Genomic DNA, 24,558 nt, shown 5'->3' with positions numbered 1-24,558 from the left:
TTTGCGATCAAATTGGTATATCGAATTGATTTGAGACATTTTAAGTTGTTTCCATTCATTTTCGCACTGAATCGCACAACATTTGCGAACAAAGTTTTGCTAGACAAAATGCAATTCATTATTTATTCTGCAAATAACGTTTCCATCAGCGTTTATCGCATAAGCCGTATATCGATCAAGATAAAATCCGATGAGACTGAACGTATTTCATTTGAGTCGATATTCATGAAATTCAATCGAATTTTACTGTTTCCATAAGGCATTTTTCATTCGATATCACTTAATTCGTATAAAAACGTGTGGATGGAAACATAGCTAGTGGCAAGGAACCAAAACTCCATCAGGTGACAGAATGGAGAAAAGAGAGTCTAGTTGACACAATCTCTGCTGACACTTCAGGGATGCGTTGCGGTCGTGTCTAGGCGCAGGTCCTCCATCTGATCTGGATACGGCCCGGATAACTCGAGCTGCTGCATTTTGAACTAGCTGTAGTTTGTTTATTAAGCGTGCAGGGCAACCACCCAGTAGAGCATTACAATAATATAGCCTTGATGTCATAAACACATTAACTAATTGTTTCAATGAGAGCATATGGCGTAATTTAGATATATTTTTAAGATGGAAGAATGTGGTTTTACAGATACTAGACACGTGACTTTCAAATGAAAGATTGGTATCAAAGAGCACACCCAGGTTCCTAACCGACGACGGAGACTTGACAGAGCAGCCATCAAGTGTTAGACAGTATTCTAGGTTATTACGTGTAGAGGTTTTTTGCCCAGAGATAGCCAGTGGAATAGACAGACAGATAAACATCATCACACACTAAATAACGATAAAGCAGTCATACCATTTGTCCTATGAGTGGCAACTACTAACAAGCCCAAATACACAACTGCATTCTGTAAATAGCCCCCCCCCCCCAACTCTGGACAGAGCCAGACATGGAGAACATGCAGACTTCAGACTTCAATAGCAGACTTTTTAAAGTCCCCCCTGTGGTGAAAATCAAGCTTTTAATGTTGTTTATATGTCTATGTGGTATTTTTAATATGCTTTAAGACAAACCATGTGCAATTTTTTTTCAAAGAACAAATGTTTAAATATGTCATTTTGGTGATCAAAGATGAGTTTTAAGGGATAAAATTATTGACTACAAGGGGGACTCCATATTGTGATATTATTCATTGTACAGCCCTACTTTTGATTTATTCATCTAAAAATGGGTAAAATCCATGACATTTCGCTTTATACAGTAAATCATTTGTGACTGGATTCCGTCCACATTTTCTGCATTGCAGAAATCATAGGACTCATATGGTATTTTTGGTATTTGAAACACATATCGTAAATGAATTTGAAACTGGTATACACCCCAGCACTACTACATTGCTACTAGACTATTGGCAATGGGAAATAGATCTTTTTTGCCCACAAAATGTTGCTAATGTGACCACAATTTTATTGAATGCTCTTTATGTAATTTGTTGTATTTCTGCAGTCATAATATATCTGTTGCAATAGCATTCCTCGCACGCCCTCCTCCCCAAACGTGATTTACCATGTTCTTTCTGGATGGAGTGGGCCAGTTTTTGGCGGACATGGGAATCAAATAGTGTCTGTCTCTCCTCCTGCGAAACCTCTTCAGTTCACAGTGACTCATCTGTCCAGCTGCTAGATGGATCGAGAACAAAAAGAGCTTATGTACCATCTGGAGATAGCGCATACTTCTTCACATCTCACACACATAGGCTTAACTATTCCTCATGAGTTATGCCTCCTTTTTAAGTTCCCATGAGAGAAATATGTTGGGAATTACAACTTAAAGTTCCTGAAACACAATCTTTGATTGCTGCATTGTTTTTCTGATTATGTTAAATATTATCATGATCGAAACAGGGCAGTTGAGCTATCACTTTATGAACAGGTTTAATAGTAATTGAGCTTTACCAGTCTGAATCTATCTGTCCTGTTCTGCTTGAAATCTTCAAGGTTGTGTCTGTGTCTGCGTTATTTGCATTTTTGTCTCAGTAAGATCAATTAAAGAAAAAATGGATCCCTTTTTGCAAACTGACAATTTACCCCAGAGATGAACTATTGTTCACTGGAGTTTTATGGACCGTAATATTGCTCTATGATTACATCAGAGTCACCGCAATGTTTGTAGGGCACTTATGAACATTATGAACCTCATGATATAACATCATGAACTCATTCGAAACACAATTGAACAGAAATTGTTTTATAGTTTGAGGGAGCGTTGTTATTCCTTCATGATTCTGTTTTTAACCTCTTTATCAAAGTTTGGTTTAACAGTTATTGCATTCAATGGAAAAAGAATGTTTTGACAGATTCTCAGTGATTGTTAAAGGTCACTGGTTTTGCTTGGCTGAAGGAATGGCCCCTAAACAAGCATGAAGTTGGTGCCTCACCATGGTGGGATCGCTCGCCGTTTGATTTCTTTTGTGGCTCTTCCAAGCGTCCATTCCTCCCCCAAATGCCCTGACAACTCCTGCCCACCCCAACCCCACTCATGTTTTGTGTGCTGCTCAAACACTGGTCATGTGACTTTTGTCCCAACACAATCGCAGTGCCTCGCCATTGGCCGGTGGCTTTGAAAGAGCATCAGTCTCCATGGTGACGGAATGGCGGCACCACTTCAGATTGTCTCCAGGCCCCTCCTAACGTTTCACACGGACGCTCACGTACCACATCAGGTGGCCTCAACTGTCTCGCAGTCTCAGACGAGTCTTGCACTTTCTAAAGACAGCATTATAGGTGAGTAACCAGTTTTCATGGGCATGTAGGCATATAGGGCTTAATTTTTCAATGTCTTGAAGTTTCATGCAAACTTGTGGGGTGTAAACATATGTTAGATTTGCAAGAGTTCGAAAAAATAAGCTTGATTTTAGCTGCGCTGTTCCATTTAAGAGATGTTTTATCACACAAAAGTGCTGGCTTTTCTAATTACGCAGATCTTTTGTTCTTGGTCATGGTAATTAGTAAGTTTTTTGTGTTACCATGGTAATGTAATTTAGTCAAATGTTCTTCAGGGAGAGGAGGTGAATTCAGGAAACACTTGTCAGAAAATGCTTCTTGATGGTGCTTCTCTGTAAAGTTTTCTTGTTGTATAGCCTTGAATGAGATATTACGGTAGTTTAGTATTTTTATGTTTTTTTCTTTCCTTATTGGAGGTCCTGTTGTTGCCTCCAAAATGTATGAATGTCATTGCATTAGATAAAACAAATGAAACCAAGTGGCATCTGTAAACAAATGTGGCAAGAACAGTCTCACAACAATTTTGTACAAGTTTGATTTACCCAATTCCATATGATCTCATTTGTACGGTTTGGTATGATCTGCTCTTTTCGGCGTGGATTTAGGAGATTCATACTTAGTTTTTTTTCCCTTACAAATCATAAATTTTATGTTCATAAAGTGCATGGTCCCAATGTCATTTGTAAAGAATATGATTTTAAAAATGTATGTGGAGGCACTTTTGAATCCGATGGTGTTTGTGTCATCCTGTCCCGTCATACTGAACACTAGTATATCTGTTGTATATATTAAAACCAACAAACTTCTCATTGTGAAGTGTTGTGTTTTAATATGACTCGTGTATCAACACTTTTGGGCACACAGTTTATGTGCAATGTATTATAATCATTCTTTTGTAAATTGATGACTGAGGATGTAAGTACTTGTTGAATGACATGGCATCATTTCTAAATTCAATCCTGAAATTCCTGTTGACCTGTTGCCCTCAGGAATGATTCCTTGTCTGGAATCCACCCAAAATACTGTCATTTACACAAACCGGCCTTTATTATCATCTCTCTGCCACCTAGAGCGTTCCAGAAGCCCAACAAAGCTTCATTCATACTGAAGATGTGCTGGCTACAATTCAATAACATCTGTTGGAAATGTTTTGAAATTTGTATGACATTTAGGTTTTTGGATCTACAAATGAATTCACAAGACTAATTTCTAAGAAATTGAACAAAAACATCTTTATATGTGTCTGTAGCTCTTAGATGGTGATGAAGGATGAAAGTGAAATGTTTTGAAAGCGTCATTGTTCTCTGTGTTTGGATATCTGTCAGACAGAGCTGGGGGGCTTTGAAAGACGAGTCCTTTTGTTTCTTGTGCCCCATGACCCCTCAGGCACATGACAGGTGATTTTGTTCGTACCCCTCTTCCTGAGCTTTTGAAAGCCTTTCTGACAGAAAAGAAAAACAACCGGCCCACCCAAAACCGCACCTCCAAATTTTGTACCTCTCGCTGGAGACGTGACCTTGAAGTCCTTAAAGCTGTCTTACAGTCCTAAAGAACTTCAGATGCTCACATAGTAGTTGTCTTTAACAAGACAAACATTACTGTTGTCATTGCTCTTACTTGTGGTCAGGGATTTGCTGGTCTTAGCTGGTTTAGTTGGTGTCCCAGCATGGCCAAGCTGGTGTTATCTGGTGTTTATCTGGTTGGCCAGCTGGTCTCCAAACCTTACAAATACCCAAAACCCCTCTAAACCCAGCAAACAGACTAGCTTGGCCCAGGCTTGCACACCAGCGAACTATGGAAACCTAGATCTATTTTTATTTTTAGCATTCTTCGATGAGTAGAATGCTAAAAATGAATAGATGAAAGAACATTTATTTGAAATAGAAATCTTTTGTTACATTATAAATGTCTTTAATGTCACGTTTGATCAATTTAATGCACCCTTACTTAATAAAATGATTAATTTCTTTCTAAAAACAACAACAAACTAAAAATGTAATGACCCATATGAATGGTAGTGCATAGCAAAATTAGATATATGGATGATATTCAGATGAGATCTAACTGATACACTAAAAATGTTTTCTCATTTTTACAGAAAAAACTGGCAGCTGTGGTTGCCAGAATAATTAAGTAAAAATACAGTAAAAACTTAGTTTAAAGTCCCCCTGTAGTCAATAATTTTATGCCTTAAAACTTATTTTTGATCACCAAAATGACATATTTAAAAGTTTGTTCCTTGAAAAAAATGTCTTCATGCCTTAAAATAGTTTGAATATAACTCTACACCCTTGCCTCATTTAGTATACACGGTTCTATGAATATGCAAATGAGCCCCGCCTCCACTCACTCACACCAGCTCAGAGATCCACTTGTTGACGATATGTTGATCTGATTGGTTACAAGGTAGTTTGTGACGTCAGAAACACCAGCGATTTCAAACCGTGCTTTTCAGACTGTCTTTGGTTCACTGCAGTTTTAAGGAGAAAATACTCAGCAATGGTGTTGACTTATGAATTTACACATAGTTTGTCTTAAAGTATATTAAAAACACCACATAGACATATAAACAATATTTAAAGCTTGATTTTTTTTTTTTTTTTACCACAGGGGCACTTTGAAACAACTGTAATTTACAACAACAAAAAGAATATTTTAAACTAGTAAGTCCACTAGCCCTTTTCTGCTGAATTAGCAAGGCCATGTTTTAACATCACCATAATAACTGGTGGTAAAGAGAAATCCACATGATGAATCAAAGTTCATCACAAGTAGCTTTTCCACAAGCTGATGGAAATACTATGTAGAAAGTGCATGCAGTGTAATGCACACAGCCACAAAACAAATAACACAATAAACAATAATTTAACAAAAGATGTAACATAAAATCCTAATGCACATAACCGATAACAAAAAACTAAGTAGAAATATATTTATTAAAATTAAAAAACATAAAATGTGAAGTTTCAAACAGGGATAATTCTGGTTGATAATGTAAGTATTTCCTTTTATGGCAGATTAACAGTAAATGGCCAATAGTAAAATTCTTTACAATTGTCTATATAAATTTACTAAAAAAACTAAACAAGTAAACGTCCACAAGTAAATTCATACATCACAACATTGTAATGTGCAGAATGAAAATGAATATTCATCTTGAGATTTGCCAATGACTTTTTAAATATTATATTTAAGTATAGAAGCAAAGGTAATTTAAATGTAAAAAAATAAGCATTCACAATCATATCTGGAAAAAAATCTCCCATTTTGACCGATATTGTACAGATATATTGTGCATGCCTAAAACTATCAAAGACCCGTTAGAAGTCCATTTAGATTCTGGTTTACCTTTCAGATGCAACTTTGGTCTCATGTAAAATATCTGCCAAGATACAGTAAGTCAGGAGAAAAAGTTTTTAAGGCAGAAAAATCGTCAGCAATTAAATGAGCAGCAGGTGAACATAATCACGTTTATTCTTTTCAATCTCACTGTGAATCTGACAAAATAATCAGCAAATCATCAGGGTTTTGTAACTGTATCAACTGTAACTACAGTTTTTCAGCTTTGGTTTGAGGAAGTAAACTAAATAGTGGGATGAAAGTTTTTGAATTTGTATTATCTGGGTATTATAGACATTTGTGGTTCTGAGTGTTTTAGTGCAAGCTTAACTTCTGTTGAAAGATGAATATTTCTTCAAACTCTTAGATGTTGTTGAATATAATTTGCTTTGAGTGTGCGTTTAAAATAGACCTGAAACTCAAGCCGTTTTGAATTGTCTTCAGCCTAAGGAGAAAGGAGAACACTTTTATTGTTGACAATGTGATTTGGGGCTTTTCTTTACTGAGTTATTGGAGTTTAACTGCAAAATGAGAAGTGTACGTTGCACTGCACACAAATCCCAGCAAATGACAAAGAACTATGTCATCATGCGGTGACCGTAATGACAGAGTTGGGCTATATTTAACCGCGCTCTCCTATAAACAACAGTCATGCAGTGCTACCTTGGTTTGTTTCTGCTTTCACTTCATCCTGCACTCGATGCCAAAGCTAAGCATCGCATTTTGTGGAGAAGCTTTATGCATGTGTATAAATCACAAGATTGCATTTTTAAAGCATCATATGTTGCCTCCTGACTGAAAGGTTGTTCCAAACCATTTTAGATTTTGCTTTTCTTTGCTTCAAAAGAAGTAAAAAGTTTAATAACAAAGTTCATTTCAAAAAAAATGTTTTTTACTTTTTTTTACTTTTTCAAAGTATTGTTGTGCATGTGATGGACTTGATGATGGTGAGATCAGATCTCTGTGTGGTGCTGTTGTCAGACTCCTTGTTTATACAAAAATCTTATTATAATTACAACTAATGGCAAAAGGAATGTTTGAAAATGTAAACCGTTATTTCCTACTGACACACCACAGCAAAATATATAAATAACTGGCTTAAAACTATTTTAACGTGCCTTTTGCACAGTATTGTGTGTGTGTATATGTATACACTCATGTATTTATTATGTATATATATTGGTGAATTCAGGTTGATTGGGCCACATTTTCCAAGTCTCAATTTTCCAAGACGCATTTTTTTTTCCATCTCAATGGCAAAAAGTTTCCCAATCACCCTGAATTCACCCTGAATTATATATATATATATATAGATGTTTTTCTTCGTTCCTTCTTCTTTCTTCATTATGTGAAAGAAAAAGACAGAAGACCGTACACCACAACACCGCTCATACCATTTAAAACCAAAACCTGTTCACACAATGTTGGCATGCCTGTTCCAATTATGGGCTGCTTTTTTTCTTTTCTTTTTTTGTAGCCTTCTGTCAAGGTCAGATTGTTTTGGTCAAAATGTTTCACTTCTGTCTTGAAGAATGCTTTGTCAGTTAATTGTAATAAGAAAGACACATGTAATGCAAGGTTCATAGCCTTTCCAAAGCCATTGCATATGTGCAGTTAAAGGGAATAGTTTACGCAAACAAGAAAATCTCACCATTATGTTGTTCCAAACCCGTATGACTTTCTTTCCTCCATGAAACACGAAAACAGTTTGGTTTTTCGGGTGTACTAAGGCATGTTCATCCAGATGGTCTTGACAGAAACAAAAAAAACACATGAAATTGGATTTTTTTTTTTCACAACTGATTCAGTTCACATATGGAAGTAGTTTGAAATGCGATTCCAATCAGATTTTTACAGATGTGACTCAATCTGGACACTCTGGCTGTTAAACTGTCTTTTGCAGCACTCTTAACGGAACACACAACGATAACGTCAAAGCTGGTGATAGAAATGCCAGAAGTGTTCACACAGTGTTCAAATGGTATGTCTGGATACACAAATCTTTTTTGATCACTTGCTATTAATAGTGTGGACAGTCTGCCTGAAAAGATCTGATTTGAGAAAAAAAAAAGCCTAATTCCCTTAATCATAGTGTAAAGCGTTGTATTTAGTGTGCACTGTTATGGGTGGTTAATATAGTATGCAGTGGCCTGTTTTGAGCACAGCACACCTGTCCATGTTTTGTCCACTGATCTAAAGAGACTCTAGAGTGTTTCTGTCATTGGATTCTTCAAAGTGCACCTGTGCTTTGAAAACATCTCCTGGACGAATGATGAAATCTGTTTGAGGGAAACTACTGGGTCACATCTGTTCACGTTTTATGTTGAAACAAGCTTAACCGCTGAGTGCGCTTTTCTTTATGATGGAATATTTATTCTTTTACAATGCAACAAACGGCTTTGTTTGCGAATGGAAATGCAATGACAAGATGGATTAGGCAAGGAAGTAGTCGCGTTCCTATTCAGGCCAATCCTTTTGCAGTTGAGTTGTGTTTCCTCATAAAGTAGGTCATGTGGTTATCTCAGGCATGCTTGTCCATAATATCAAATGATAAACAAACAAACTGTACTCTTGAGAAGTTGGTTTAAAATGATGAACTTTAGATACCAGTTTTATTCTACAGTTGGACCCCCTCATAGAGTTTGTGAACACATGACCAGACAAATACTGCTTGCTTGCTGTATCTCTACAACATTCTCGTTATTGGACGTTTATGCTTGTCAAATTATTTAATCTTGGGAAGAAAAAACATGGCTTTGAATAGTGCTGTTGCATTGGCAATGATATTCAAAGTGACTCTACATCCACACCAATAGGTGGCAATAGAGAGTCCAAGACAGCAAAATATTAAAAAAGTTATTTGGTGCACATTTAATTCACACATTTTGAAATGGGGTTGTAACCTGAAACTGAGGGAATGTTAAGTAACTCTGACAGGACGGCTCCAGAAAGCGTGGGGGGTCTGAGACGCCGCGGGGGGGGGGGATGGGCCGAGATTACAGGTTTGAGAAGTTGCCCTCAGGAATGCTTCAAAAGTGTCAGTGGAACGTAAAACAGATAAAACCAAGAGTTATAATCACCCTTAATCCCTTAATGTTGTCCACTAAACCTGCCTCGTTCACACTTTACTAAATTAGAAGAGGTTTTATTGATCGTATAGTGCCAGTGAACTCCACGTGTTGAGCATAGACAGCTGTTATGTGATAAAGCATTGTATGATTGTTATTGTTATCACAGTGCAGAAGGAATGTATTGCTCTTGATGGCATACAAAGTGAGAGGACGCATTAATAATTGACTGCTGGTTTTGTTGCGTGTCGTTATGTGGACAAATAAGGCCAAAGGCTCATTACATTGTCATTGTGAAATTGCTGTATAGGGCTATAGATACCAGATGTTTACATCTACAGTATTTAACTGCTCGATGTATCTGTGGTTGAATTTCGTGCAGGTCACGTTTCCCAACTTCAGAAGAAAAACAATTATACTGTTTTTGCCTGAATAAAATTAAGCTGATTTAGTCAAGTCTCAAGGCACTTTTATTTATATAGCCTAGTGCTTTTTACAATACAGATTGTTTCAAAGCAGCTTTACAGAGATAACAGGAAAATGATGCAACAAAGTTTGTTTCTAGAAGAAAATAGCGTCACAGTCCAGCTTAAGTAAGTTCAGTGATGGTTAATTTTTGTTTATTATATATATTATATAATTTTATATATATATATATATATATATATATATATATATATATATAGCCGCTCTGGAGAAAAACTTGATGTCATTGTCCAGCTCAGTTCAGTTCTCATATAATGGTATCAATGCAGGCAGATCAATAATATTGTTGAATATTAAATTAAATGTCCCCAACTAAGCAAGCCAAAAGCCAAAGGCGACAGTGGCAAAGAGGATATGCATGTATAGCCTTTTTTTTTTTTCTGACAGTAAATCACATTGGCAAAATTCTCATTACCACAATACATAAATATTGTATATTATGTGGAAGCTTTTATTCATCATGCAAGTACTTGTACTACCTTAAATTGTATAACCAAATATTAAAGAAATAAAGAAATAAATGTCTTTAAAAAATATATATAATGCATAAATAAATAAATATTTTTTATTGTTCACACATTTTAGCCCTTAATTTCTTTATTTTTATTAATTAATAAATGTATTCATTAATATCTTTTATCAATTTTATTTATTTATTCATCCATTTATTTTATTAATTTATTTAATGATAGAAAAATAAAGATAATTTATTTAAAGATTTAAAGAAAAAAAGATAGAAAAAAGAAAAAAAAAAACAGTAAGATTCATTACTGTATTTATAATAATGAGAAACTAACAAGATCATTATTGATAATGAAAATCATAAACTTGAAAGTAAAACATTTGGACACATTACAGTAATGAAAAATGATCAGGAAAATGAGCTGAATTTTCACAAACGTCTTAATGGTCCTATAAATTGGCGTAATTTTTTTTAATGCAAAAAAAATTATTTCATTTATTTGTTTTTGGGTTGTAATATGACACAGACATCTTTTCAATAGATTCACCCACATAACCATAGTGATTTGTGATTGAGCTGTTTGTCCACTTTTGTTGTATGGTTTCAATGGGAAGCTGAAGGTCCGGTTTCAGTGTATCGTATGTGTGTGTTTAAGCTCTCATCTACAACAGTGCGTATCATTATCTATTGAAAAGAAACATCACAAATGAGATCTCCTGTCTCCACTGATTCTCCAGACAGCAGTGAGATTAAATGCAGTCTTTTTTTATTTCTCCTGAGGTATTTTAGAAATAAAAACAGAAACCTCCATGAAGTCTTCTGAACTGTGAGCGATACAGCTTTCCTCTGGGTACCAAAAGTGACAGAAATCTGTTTGAATAAGCTGAACATGTGACTTCCGTCGCAAGCATCTGGTTACGCTCACACACAGATAGAAGCTGTGTGAAAAAACACCTCCAAATGCTCACTCATGCAAGTTTTGCTCATTGCACGTTGTTAGTTCATGTGATTTAATGCAATACTTAATGTTACCAACATTTCATACAAATAGTGTATTGATAATAATTAATACGTTTTTTTTTTTTTTTTCTGTTTGGGTTATGTTTGTGTTAGCAATTATTATTAGCTCTAAAAAACTAACTGGGGTCTAAGTCAAATATATCCTCATTAAGTGAACTAAATGGATGGGCGTGGGTGTGAAAGACGTCAATAGTGAGGGGACAGAAACTCAAGACAAGACACTCCTCCTACCTGGAGACGGGGGCGGAGCTTAGAGAGAGAGAGCGAGAGCGAGAGAGACAGAGAGAGAGAGAGAGAGCGCTGCAGATGTGAGTGGGAAGTGCTGTCAGACTCTTGAGGAGTGTTAAAGACCCGAACACACACACAAACACACACACCCCACCTGCACGTCTCTCTCAAAGGAGGACATTTCTGCTTTCATGTGGAAGTAGCCGGCAAAGCCAGGAGGAATTCTGTATTTATGAGGTAAGAAAACTGTCCTCCGCTTGTTTGTTTGCAGTTGTAAATCAACCTGTTGTTCCTGAGCCGCTGCTGTGACGTCTGTGAGATCTCTGGCTCGAGGATTATTTTACATCAAGCCTTGTTCAGAGGGAAACTTGCTCTTTAATAGCTCAGGAGACATCAACTCTTTTTCAGACGTTTTTCCTAAAATATACACAAATGAGAACTATAAAATGAATGTGGTTGTAGCCTAGCTCATTTCATTTGGTTTTGGATGAATCGTGGCAAATCTGAGCACTGTTTGAGACATTGTTGAGATCTATTCTGAAACCCTATAGGAGACACATCTGAGATTATTGGAGTCTTTCTTTGAAGAAAAATCTGAGCAAAAGTCTCACATTGTTCTCCATTTTAATCGTATTTCTTTATTCTCATTTCATAGAGTTGGGTTGTTAAAAAATATCTCCTTAGTGTTTTTTTAAACATATTTTGGAGAAATAAAAATTTCGACTACATTAAGTGTATAAAGGAACTATTTGAGTTTATAATCCAATTCTTAACGTTTAATAGCAAACTTTGGTAAAAAAAAGTCTTTGAGACTGTTGAGATCTCTTCTGAAACTGCAGAGACACAAGTGAGACTATTGGAGTCTTTTTCTGAAGAAAAATATGAGCAGTTCATTTAAGCAAAAGCGTGGATAACAGAAAATTAGATTTGAGAAGTATCAGATGAGATGTTTGATGTTGAATTGCAAACTTTGCTATCTTGGAAAATCTGAGCACAGTTTGAGATCTCTTCTGAAACTCCAGAAGGGAGACCTTTTAAATATGTTTACTATCTTTTCCCAAACATCTCTCAATGAAAAATGAGACATAACACCTAACATGACGAATAACTGATGATATAGCGTGGAGCCTGGATTTAATTATGTTCCCGAGTGTTCAGAGCTACATTAATCATGCTTCTTTAACAAGGCGCTTCTCACTAAGTCCTTTATGAACTTGCTGTTTGCTTTTAATCTAACCGGATTCCCCTGTCGATCTGTGTTTAACCGCATTCGCTCTGCTAATGACCAGACTGCGTGCTTTAAAGTCCAGCACAGACACAAAATCTGGTTAGTATATCATTAGGAGTCGTGTAATATCATTATCCTATTCACTCAACAAAACCTTCTCAATCATTTTTCGATGTATGCATGACTTGGCCACTCAGAACACCCTAGCAACTGCATAGCAACGCATCCAGTCAGATATTGCAGATGCCGCACCTGTGGTGTATGTGTTCACGTGAAACATTTCATGACTAATCAACTTAAATCTTGTGACGTAGAGTCGAAGGCAGCAGGTCATGTTTTGAAATGCCCAGCTCAGCTCTTTGTTAAAGTGTCAGTTCAGCACTTGTTCGTGTTAAGCTGTTTAGGTGATGCTGATGTGCTCCGTTTAGACTAGGCTACCTCATGTTACTGATGAGGAACAGCAGGTCCGAGTGCACAGCTGGACATTAGAGATGTGTGGCCATTGATCGAGAGCGAGATGGGACATGGGAAGCGTTGTACAGGAGAGTGAGTTTCAGTAATGGTTGTAGTCAAGTCGAGGCACCTTTATTTACATAGTGCTTTATACCATTGTTTCAAAGCGGCTTTACAGTAATAAACAGGATGACCGGTGACGCAAACAGAATTCAATTCTGCTGTAAACAGCTCGAAAAAGACAATTGTAAACGGTCATTATTCAGCTGAGGCCAGTTCAGTGTTGATTCAGTTCTGTTCAATAACTGTAAAGATCATCAATAATTGAATATCTTCAGTTCAGCTATAAAGCATTTCTGGCGAAAACTTGAGAGTCCAGCTCAGTTCTCATCCGATAGTGTCAGTGCAGTCAAATCAGCAATATTGTTGAATATTAAGTGTGGTTGTAGTTAATTAAGTGGTAATTGGTGGTTGAAGCTTATTTAAAAAATTGTGTCAAAGTTCAAAAGTGTTCAATATTTGTATTTAAAAGGTCAAGTCTTTGTGTACCTACTTAACTATATTTTGGGGACATATTTGTACCCAGAAGTGACCAAAACCTGACAAAATCTCCCTTTAGGGACATCCTCATTTGTAAATCTGGAATAAAAATAAAGTAATTAAAGGCTTATACTATAATATATATATAGTGCTTAATGAGAATTTGGGGAAAATGTGCTCATCTTGATCTTAAATAATTTCATTTTCTGTATCATGCAATTTTTTTCAGGTAAAATGTGACCAGGGCAAGCTCTTTTTTTAGTTTTTCACTCAAATCCCCATGGTAGTAGGAAACACATCATGGTCTTTTACTGGAAAGTGATGAACAGTGTGAGTTTCATTGACCCCTGTGGTGACCACTAAGCATCATTGGCTTTCTCTGGATCAATGTTGACTAACACATGTGAGCTTTCATTAGGGTTTGTGAAAGCTTTTGTATTTTAAGATGGACAGTTTCACCTTACATGCAAATCATTCACTTGCTTTGTAAGTATTCAGTGAAAACCTTCTCCTTGTTTCTCTCTATCGTTATCTGGATATTTCTAGTTCTCTGCAACTTACTCTTTCATGACGTGTAAGCTTCTGTCTTTCACACTCCATTGACAATCTCAGAAAGGTGTAAAAATATGTTCAAAAGTGTGAAGATTCCCAGATAACACAATAAAAAGCCTTTGGTCGCTCTCAAGGTCAGGTTAGCTTCTAGCCAAATCAAACCCATGCACTTAAATGTACTGTGTTAAGACCCAGATGATAAATGTTAGAAACATTTTCCTAATATTCCAGTTTAGAAATGGTATCAGAAACTTTAAAACACGGACAGTTTTCTTAATGCAAGTAGAGCATTGGCATAACATTTATAAAGATATTCTCCATTTCAATTAACATTTTAGTGTTTAACATTTACATTAAAATGCAATGTTCAATGGTGAATTGTGTTGCTGAATATGTACAAAATAATGCTTTGTCTAGGCAATACCATCCACAGTTATTTTGGGAAGCGGAAACTAGCAACAATTTTCTGTTGTTTCAGCATGAAAATGGTTTACAAAGCACAAAGTCACTCCAAAGAGTTATTCTCGATCAGTCCGACACTTTTATTTAACAGAATCCATTTTCCAAGAACTACAACGAACGGCTCATTTGGACTATAACACGATATTTCCAGGCTTTATGAAGTCATAATGTTCCTCATTTAAATAATGCCTCAACTTATTTGTTTGACCTTCCTAAGGCTGACGAACTTAGAATGGGTAAAATTATTAATAATCCCCAAAGAAGCCGTGGTTTACAGTGAATTTATAACAGCTAAGGGGCGTTGTTATCACGACGCGGAGCATTATTTTAAACACTGTTCCTGAACATAATAATCCTGATGTTTAACATCGTACCTATAATGTACAAGGAAACATACCACTCTCAAAAATCCTAAAATCCGTGCATGAAACTATTTCTGAATGCTCCTCTTGTTTGTTAACATTGTCAGGGTCTGAAACAGGTTTGAAATTGCCACCATCCTTTATATTTGCACTAGAGCAGAACTCGCGGTTATTGTGGGGCGGGACATTTCCCGAACACACGCTAAGCACTGCCAATCACAACACACTGGGCCAGCTAACCAATCACAGCACATTTCGTATTTCGGAAGGAGGGGCTTCATCGAAACCGGAACTAAAAGACACGTTTGGGACAGAAATATTGTAAAATATGTGAAAAATATATGTAAAACACACATTTTTTTTTTAACAATCAAGCATGAAAGTATTTTCTACTACACCCCAAAAACAAAATCAAGACTTCATAAAAGCACTTAATAGGACCCCTTTGAAACTTATTCTAGGAGACCAAAAACAAGACTTGGTAAAAAGGAATGATATTTATCATATTTAGGTTGTTGTTTCTGAAATTATTACTTAACACCATTTGTTGTAACGTTCCATAAGTGCAATCTATGAAATACTAATCATCTAGGTTGTATCCTTATTATTTAAACGTTAGAGACAATTATTGTATGATTATTATTGGGTGTTTTTTTGTGGGGGTTTTTACATACTTGGTTGGTGTAATGTTTCTAAAATCCTTTCAATCAACCTCGATTGAGTTAACATTCTTGGAGTGTTTATTTTTAATGCTCCAAAAATATTCTGAATGTAAAATACTACTTCATCTAGGCTGTCATTCACATTATTTGAATGTTCCTAACGTGTCAGGACCATTATCCTAACCATTATTGTGGGAACTTTCTAATCTAGTCAAGTAAATCATTTTCTAGTAAAACTTTGTAGTACTGTACGTTTCCACTGGCCAGTTTTTTGTTATAGTTTGACATAACATTCCAGAAAATGTTTTAATTGTAAAAACCTTAATTGTATTAACATTTTAAGCATTCTAGCTACAATGCTTTATAATGTTCCAGATGTGTGTTGTTGAATATGTCCTTACTACAAGAGCAGGTGCAGTTATTCTGCTTTTCTTGTGGTTATTGAACAGTGTGAAAGAAAGATGAACCTTTCTTCAATTTGCAAGCAATTGCATTGCTTGCAACTCCAATGCAAACAATTTATGGAAGAGACTGTAGATGTCGACCTTCCCTTCACATTGTGGTATGAGCATTCCTAGAAAGAATTAAAATGACACAATCATAATCATCATAAACATAAACATTTAAATGCTTGAATGCTCCACCTCCGAGAGTGGACCGCTTTACTCGGTGGAGAAAGTGAAAGGTGTTTGGGTTTGGCGTTTACTCATATGGCAGCTCCTGTCTGATGCAAGCAAGATGGAAAAGCAAAGCAACCACAAACACTGAGTGCTTACTCAACACACACTAACAACATACTCAAAGCATATAACTATCATCTGAAAATCTGCAAGGACTCACACATTTTTGTCATTTAAGTTAAATTAAAAGTCAAAGACATGGCGCACATATTCTGTATAGTTATATGAATGTATTTCTTAATATAAACAACATACACTGCTTTGAATACACATCTTCTATGATGAATACGTTTTTTCATTAAATTTCTGAAGGAAAATGTATTGTGATACTTTTGGGCGTTCCATAAAAAAATGTCAGGGTGGTACAAACTTGGCACATTTAGGCTATTTTAAACTAGAATTTGAAAATAATTTTATTCATCTTGGTATTTTGTAAATGTTGAATATTAGATATTCTCAGATTTGGTTGTCTGGATCTTCTCTACAATTTGAAACTTTTTCGAGTTATTTGAAACTTTGTTGAATTTTCTCTCAAAGTGAAGTGAGACTAATTAAGTTATTTTTAAGGTGCCTTAACATTTTTGAAGGCAGGTGATGCTTCTATTTTCTTCCTCGCCTTAGCAGCTGCTGTTATTTTTATTCTACAAAATCACAGTTCAGGAAAAGGTTTAGTCTGTCTCTCATTTTCTCATGTCTCATCCTGACACCCTTTACAGCTTTTCTCACAAAGCTCAGTTGTTTCATAATCTTTGATAATCTGAAAGAGCTTAGATCCCAATCCTCTGAGTTGTAACTTTGTTTCATCCTTGGTTCCCATGTCTTGACTGAAAAATCAATCTCCTATGGTACTTGGATTCACACGCATACTAATTGAAAAGCTTGTCTGGCCCAGGACACTGGCACAGACATTGTCTTTCTGCCTGATGCATTTTGGAGACTCGGAACCATGTGAACAATCCGAATGTTGATGTTTTTCATGTCCCAAGGCTGTTTAGGTAATTATTTCGCAAAGCTCACATAATGAGAGAGTGAGTACGCTATGCTTCGGCGGGATTCACCCATATAAATATCCTCCCTTGGAAACCACAAGCTGTTGGCCACTGTTGCTTAGTGCCGATACCCCAAAGTTCCCAAATGCGCCACTGCTTGACTGCAGAAGTAACAGGACAAAACGTTGATTGGCAGTTTAATGTGTTACCAAATACACTAAAAGAGCAACCTGGTCGATCTGTCAGGGAACATGTGTACTCAAAGTTTTATACTAAAATTCTTTGATGGCAAACATGAATGAGATTTTAACTTCCGGATCCTGACTGTTGTGTTCTTTTGGGTGCTGGAATTGATGACACCTCATCCACGCTCTTGGTGGGAGGTAACTCTTTATCATGTTTTTTTCAGCTTGATTGGAATAAAGCTGGCAGGGAGATATCAAGAATGCATGCACTTCGCAATGCTCCCACACCAGGAATGTGTTGTTTCGCAACACACGCATTCCTCTTACGGTTTTGTCAGTGAATCAACTGTGAGGTTTCCCGCCACAGGGACTGGATATGTCACCTAAAACTGCACATTCCAGACCTTTTGCAAACATTCCCTGAAACTTGAAAGGTCCAAATACAGACCCTTGACCTTGAGCAAAGCTGGAATGTGGAAAGGTGATGAATGCTTATGCACTATCTTGGGGAGGAGTTGAATTTAACATGGTTTTTGAGCAAACCATGGTCAGCATGCAAATCACCATGGACACTTCAAATGTTTGGTTGTTTGACAACTGGATCTGTAAGCACGCTAAAGCAAAGCACAATGCCAGTATGCTAGAAATCTCCGCGCTGAGAAATCATGTCACTAATTTCTTCCTCTTTAAAGCAGTACAATTTGTCGGTTAGTGAAGATGGTTTGAGGAATCAAGTATATACAGTAATACAATATGTGTGAAGTTTGTTTTAAAATGGTTAAGGATGAAATACTGTATATATGTAAAAATAAGTATTGCAAAAAAATTAAATTGCAGATCTAAGTTTAAAAATTAGATAATCTTCCCTATCAACCTCACTAGTTAAGTATGATATATTTGATATCAAGATTAAAAACTATTGAAATTGCATTTCTAAATTACAACACCAAATTGATTTACTTTATAACACCACCTCTAAATTGAAGAGAGAAAAAAAATCTTGATAAACTTACTAGTTAACCTCACTGACTAGACTACCCCTTGGCTAAATATTAAATAAGTTTATTTAAAAAAAATTATTAAAAAAAATTCATCCATCACTTCAACTTTAGAGCAACTTTAGAGCACCACCAAAATTATTTAAGATAAATAAAATTACAAAATTATAAAATAAAAAAAATAAACTCGCCAGAATCTCTAACTGAGGAGTTGGTTTACCTCACTAAATGACTACTAGATGGTTGAGTATATATTTAAGTATATTTAATTAAAAAATATTGAAATTTCATCAATCAGTTCATCTTTAGAGCACCACCAATTTTTATTTTTTTTCAGGATAAATAAAACTACAAAAAAGATGTATCTTTCCCATCACTAGTGAACGTTTATTATTTAAAGATTACAAAGACAAAGTTTTTTATTAAGAATAAAATGTGTTATTGGATCATGCACAATGAATCCATGAATGTACATATTAAAGGAAACTTTGATCAACTTCATGTTGACTTTAAATGAAGTTTCGCTTCAGAAGGAATTTGATGGTGGATGTACAGTTTGTGCACCTGTTCAAAAATGTCCATTTCTTTACTGTCTGACCACAAGGGAGTTTGGTCTTGTTTTAATATAGCCTCTCACAGTAGTTGCACCTGTTCTGTCTTGCATTGAAAACAGGCCATTGCCCCAGGACTTCCTTTTGTTGGCGATCTGTCTTTTACACCTCAGGCTTTGATATTCATCATTTAGATAAATCTGGAATGGAAAGCAAGTTTATATAAAGTGTGGAACTCCGTTTTGAATAATTTAGCGCAGCAGGCATGTAAAAGAGTATTAAATAACTTATGAACCAGAAGTCTCACGCTGTACACAAGTAAATTTCAAGAATAGAGATGGTAAAGTGGACACATACACTGGCTTAAATTGGAACGGCTGTTTGATGTCGGTAAACAAGTTCTTCTGATTTCATTTCCTCTATGGAAAAACACATTTAATTGGATATGACAAACTGCAAAGCTGAACACAAGAGAACATAATGTTTCAAAGCTGGTTTCTTATAGGGCTTGTCGTACAAGGCTCGTATTATTTTCTCTGCGGATTCCCTTATGGTCTGCTTACACCTGGTTGGTTCCTCTCATGAGAAGTGAAAACCACCCACCTGTCTTTATGACTTGAATTACAACCCATGCATTATGCTTATGTCTAACAGATTCTTTTCTTGTGGTCGCACACAGAATAATTTTTCCAGATGGTTTCAAACCCAAGATTGACATTAATTTACGATCTTTTTGCGAAGTTGATTCGAAAGACCAAAATGCAAGTTCCCATTGACAACCTGACAAAAATGCGTGCCCACACACTTGCAGTCTCTCTCTCTCTCTGTGTGTGTGTGTGTGTGTGTGTGTGTGTGTGTGTGTGTGTGTGCATCCCACTTGTTGAAGCCAAGATAGGGATTTCTGGGCAGTGAGCAGAGACAGCCTTGTTTGTTTTCCCAGGCTGCCTTTGTTTAGGTTAGAGGTGAAGCCTGGTCACTTTTGGTGCCCTCAACATTCCTCTGTCTAGAGGCGCTCATACCATTCATGCGGTCGGAGACATCTAGAAATCTTTATCCTTAATTTATTTTACAGTAAATCGTAAATGACTGGAAAAATCATGAGCCCTTAATTATATCGCTGTGGACTTTGAGGGACTTGTCAAAAAGTTTGAGACTATTCTGCAAATTTAGCAATTTTCTAAACTTATTTGCTAAAATGAATCTACATTTGTGAGGGAGAACATTTTACACATTTTTGTTACAATACAGTATTATGTAAAACTCAATCAGATTGCAGTTCCGTTTAGTACCACTAGTAGAGCAGAAATGACGCACTTCAGTTCAATTTGTAGTAATGCTGCTTTTAATATAAGCTACTCCTCAACACATGGGCCAAGAGCTGTAGGCTACAGGACTGTGGTAGATCATATATTATAAAATAAAGTCTTGTTTTGTGTCTGTGTCTGTGATGTTGTTCTTGTTAGCTTTTGTGTGTCCTCATTAGCTGTGTCCCTTATGGTTTGTACTGTTGGGAAACGTGTTTGGAATTTGTCTCAAAAACATATCTGCCAAAGTAATGTATTGTAAAATGTATAATTCAGCAACAGACCTGAATAGTGGTGTTTTGTCCTGTGACTATGCCGTCTCAGTCAGCCAGTTGCCCTCCTGTGGGGCTCTGCAACCGGAACTGAACAATGAGCGCGTCTCGCTAGGCTAGTCGCATCATCTAGAGCCCTTGTGTTCTTACTATCCTCAATTAAAGTTTGGATGCGTGTCTCAAATGCAGAGAAATAGTCAGGCTGACAGAGAAGATCTCAGAATTAAGCATGTGTGAAACCCTCATCGCTGACAGAGACTAAACATACACTAGACTACACTAAACATAGGCAGTGGAAGGGACAATAACAGGAGATGACATGACTCACTGTGTTTGTTGACTGATTTCGACTTACCAAAGTTGTTTTAACTCATAAAAAATGAGTGTGAGAAATAAAAATAGACGGTAAACACATATGACAAGTTAACAGGCTAGTGAAATGCTAACGCGTTGTGCTAGCGATGCCGATTTATATTAATAGCTAGCGATGTCAGATTAATGTGATAGGCAATTTTAGACAATATCAGATACATGGTGATGAGTAAGTTATATTTAGCAATGTAAACAACAAGGAATGATAGAGATTGAAAAGAAAGCTATACAGAGCTACAAACACAAACCACTCAGCAGCGAGGCATACAGGAACCGGTCTTACATGTCTGGGTAAAATATGAGCAAATCAATGGTTGAATTTATGAAAACAAACTGTTTTTGGAAGAACATTTACCAATGAATTGTTAACTATAAGACCAGTAAATTAAAAAAAAGTAAATTTTTTACTTCATGTTCCCTTTTAACATATCTGTCTGGATCAGGAAATTAGACGAATTGCAGAGTTATGGACTAGGTTCAGTTTCTGATTGTGTTTGTGCTGGCAACAAGGCAATTATGAAAGAATGTGTGTTCAGGTTATGGATGGAGACTCTCAATGCAAACTGATCCGGCTGTAACTCATGTGTGAAAGCAATGACATATTTATAGGTGCATGTTTGTTCAAAGAAGACTAATCAGTTATTCAAAGAGGAAACGAGGACAAAAATGTTAACCACCAACTGACTCATCTGTAATGTTGTTGGCGGGGGGCATGTTCAGAACTTGCCTGGAGTTGTTTGATGGTTATTTTGATGCAGAAGTGTGAGTGGGATTTCAATGAATGGATGGGACAGTACGGTTGTTACAGAATTATGCAGCCAGCCATGAATTTTTTGTGCTTATTAGTTTGTCCACAAGCCGGCCACACTGGCCCTGCAATTTTCCCTCCATTGCTGACATATTTCCCATTGAAAAAGGAAGTTTCAAAATAACCATTAGTCTTTAGTTTACTTCACAGCTATGGACAATGATTGGCTACTTATTGCTAGTCAGTTACAGATGATATTTGGGGGTGGAACATTGTCATTATTCTATAGTTGATTTTATTGGTCAAATATTGGGACATGCCTACAAATTTAAGGTGATGTCATCAATGTTTTTGGATGGAGCAAAACAAGGACGAGCAAAGTATACTTGTGGTTTCTAGTGTGCGCCTAAATGGCGAAATATATACAAAATATGTCAATGTCCATTTTGGTGAGTAGATCCATGCATTCTGTCTTAAACGTGGTTTGAAATCGCTGGTGTTTCTGACGTCACAAACCAATCAGGTCAACGTGTGATCATCAACGAGTGGATCTCTGAACTGGTGTGAGTGAGTGGAGGCGGGGCTAATTTGTATATTCATAGAACCGTGTATACTAAATGAGGCAAGGTTGTAGAGTTACATTCAAGCTATTTTAAGGCATGAAGATATTTTTTTTCAAGGTAAAAACGTTTAAATATGTAATTTTGGTGATCAAAGATGAGTTTTAAGGGATACAATTATTGACTACTGGGGGACTTTAAAGCTTAATGCAAATACCTGCTTCTGTCTGTGTCATTAATGTTAGACAAAATACAAAGATGAAACCACTCACTGCTCTTGATTGAATAACTTTAGTAGTTTTAATAAGAATCATTGTATATTTAATTCATACAGTGACGACTATGCAGTGTTTAATGACTATTTGGACAACTGATTGTTTAATGCAATACTGTGTTTTAAATTGTGCAAATGGATAAGTCCATAGTCTGGATATTCTCAATAGTACATCTCAAAATTGGGAAGATCGCGATTCAGATTGTGAATCGTGATTGTTTGTTATAAGATTGTGATGTGAAATCTCAGGAAGATCTCCCACCCCTGACTGTCGTCTGACTGTTTATTTGTTTTAATTTCTATATAAAAGACCATTATCCAGAGATGTTGCTGATGCATCACTGCTGCTGATTGGAGATGCCATCCTAATAAATCACTGATTGATCCATAATGAGTCGAGACAGTAATAATTCTTCACACACACCCATGACCCAATCCCTCTGCTTCCTCAGCACCTCATTCATTCAGTGATCGACTGCTGAGGAAACATTCAATCAGAGCCACACAACAACTGACAGTGAGAACCGTCCCACCCTCCCCTTGTATTTTACAACTGTTTTGTTTAAAGCTGCTGAAAAATTAGACATGTTTTTTGAGGTAGGGTAAAAACAGATGTTTTCTCACTCTCACAGGTATTTTGTAAGAAAGAGCAGTTGTTGTGCATAAATGGGGGCTGCAGATGAAGTGCATCATGGGATATATGCACATCAACAGCTGTAGCAGAAAACACTGGCCTTATTGCATGTGATACAAATGGCCTTTTATGTCGGTTCATATTAATAAAGGTATGAAATTAACATCCACCATGAGCCAAACACATGTAATTTTGCTCGTTTATTGCCATTATGGCAAGTGACCCGTAAACAAATTTTCATTTTGACGTTTGACAAGATACTCCATTGCTTAGACACAAAGATGTGTGCTTAAAGAAATGCATTGGATTACATAGAGAAGAACAGACAAAACAAAAGCTGTTAATTTTTGTTTAGTTGCGCAAGAGCTTTTCGAAGAACACAAAGAATTTTTCCCACAGTTATGTTTATACATATTGCGGCTAATATTTGGCTGATTACTAAGGTGTTCTGGGGAGTTGCTTGGGGGTTGCTAGGGGGTTGTTAGGGTGAGTGGTTGTTAATATGTTACTATGCTGATGCTAAAGTGTTCTGGGTAGTTGCTTAGGGTGTTGCTAGATTGTTGCTAGGGTGTTTTGGATGGTTGTTAACACATTGCTATGTGGTTGATAGGTGTTCTGGGCAGTTGCTAGGTGGTTGCTAGGGGATTTTAGGTGGTTAACAACACATTGCTATGTGGTTGATAGGATGTCTAGGTAATTGATTGGTGGTTGCTAGGCTGTTTTGGGTTGTTGTAACACATTTTTATGTAGTTGATAGGGTGTTCTGGGCAGTTACTAGGTGGTTACTAAGGTGTTTTGGTTGGTTGTTAACACATTGCTAGGTGGATGCTAGGGTGTTTTGGTCTATATGGTTGATAGGGTGTTCTGGTTAGTTGCTAGGTGGTTGATAGGGAGTTCTAGATGGTTGTTAACATGTTGCTATGTGGTTGATAGGGTGTCTAGGTAATTGATTGGTGGTTGCTATGGTGTTTGGGGTTAACACGTTTCTATGTAGTTTATAGGGTGTTTTGGGTAGTTGCTAGATGGTTGCTAGGGTGTTTTGGATTTTTCATCTGCCAGGCCTGAACTGTTTGGAAAATATCAGTGCATTCATGTCTGTAGCACAACAAGTTTAATACTTCGATAGACATAGTCTTCATGTGTAACTTCAATTTTGCCTCATGAATTATTTGCACTTTTGCGCTTTCACGTTTTGCGTATTAAACAGCTGAATTGCTAAAAGAGAGCACAGCTCTCCTCCCTTGTGGGGCAAGATGGTGTTTACGTGCTTCATTCTGCAGATGTGCTTGTGTGAATCTACTCTATCTCCCCCGAGAGCTTCACTCCTCTAACTGTCTTAATACATTTACA

General features: G+C 36.5%; 1 protein-coding gene across 3 annotated transcripts in view; it reads left to right on the top strand.

The window, feature by feature from the left end:
• rassf7a (Ras association domain family member 7a) overlaps nt 1-24,558 on the top strand; it is a 53,713-nt gene that overhangs the window by 17,642 nt on the left and 11,513 nt on the right. The window contains exon 1 of one of the 3 annotated variants that reach the window (XM_084095377.1): nt 2,644-2,778. The exons of 1 other annotated variant lie outside the window; for it this stretch is intronic. The gene's annotated coding sequence lies outside the window, so the exon portion shown is untranslated. Of the gene's footprint in view, nt 1-2,643; nt 2,779-11,441; nt 11,620-24,558 lie in introns of those variants that run through there. One more of the 3 variants, XM_084095375.1, reaches the window with a different exon arrangement.

Source organism: Abramis brama (assembly GCF_963993115.1).
Source record: "Abramis brama genome assembly, chromosome: 20".
NCBI classification, from domain to species: domain Eukaryota; kingdom Metazoa; phylum Chordata; class Actinopteri; order Cypriniformes; family Leuciscidae; genus Abramis; species Abramis brama.
This window is presented reverse-complemented; position numbering and strand designations above follow the sequence as displayed.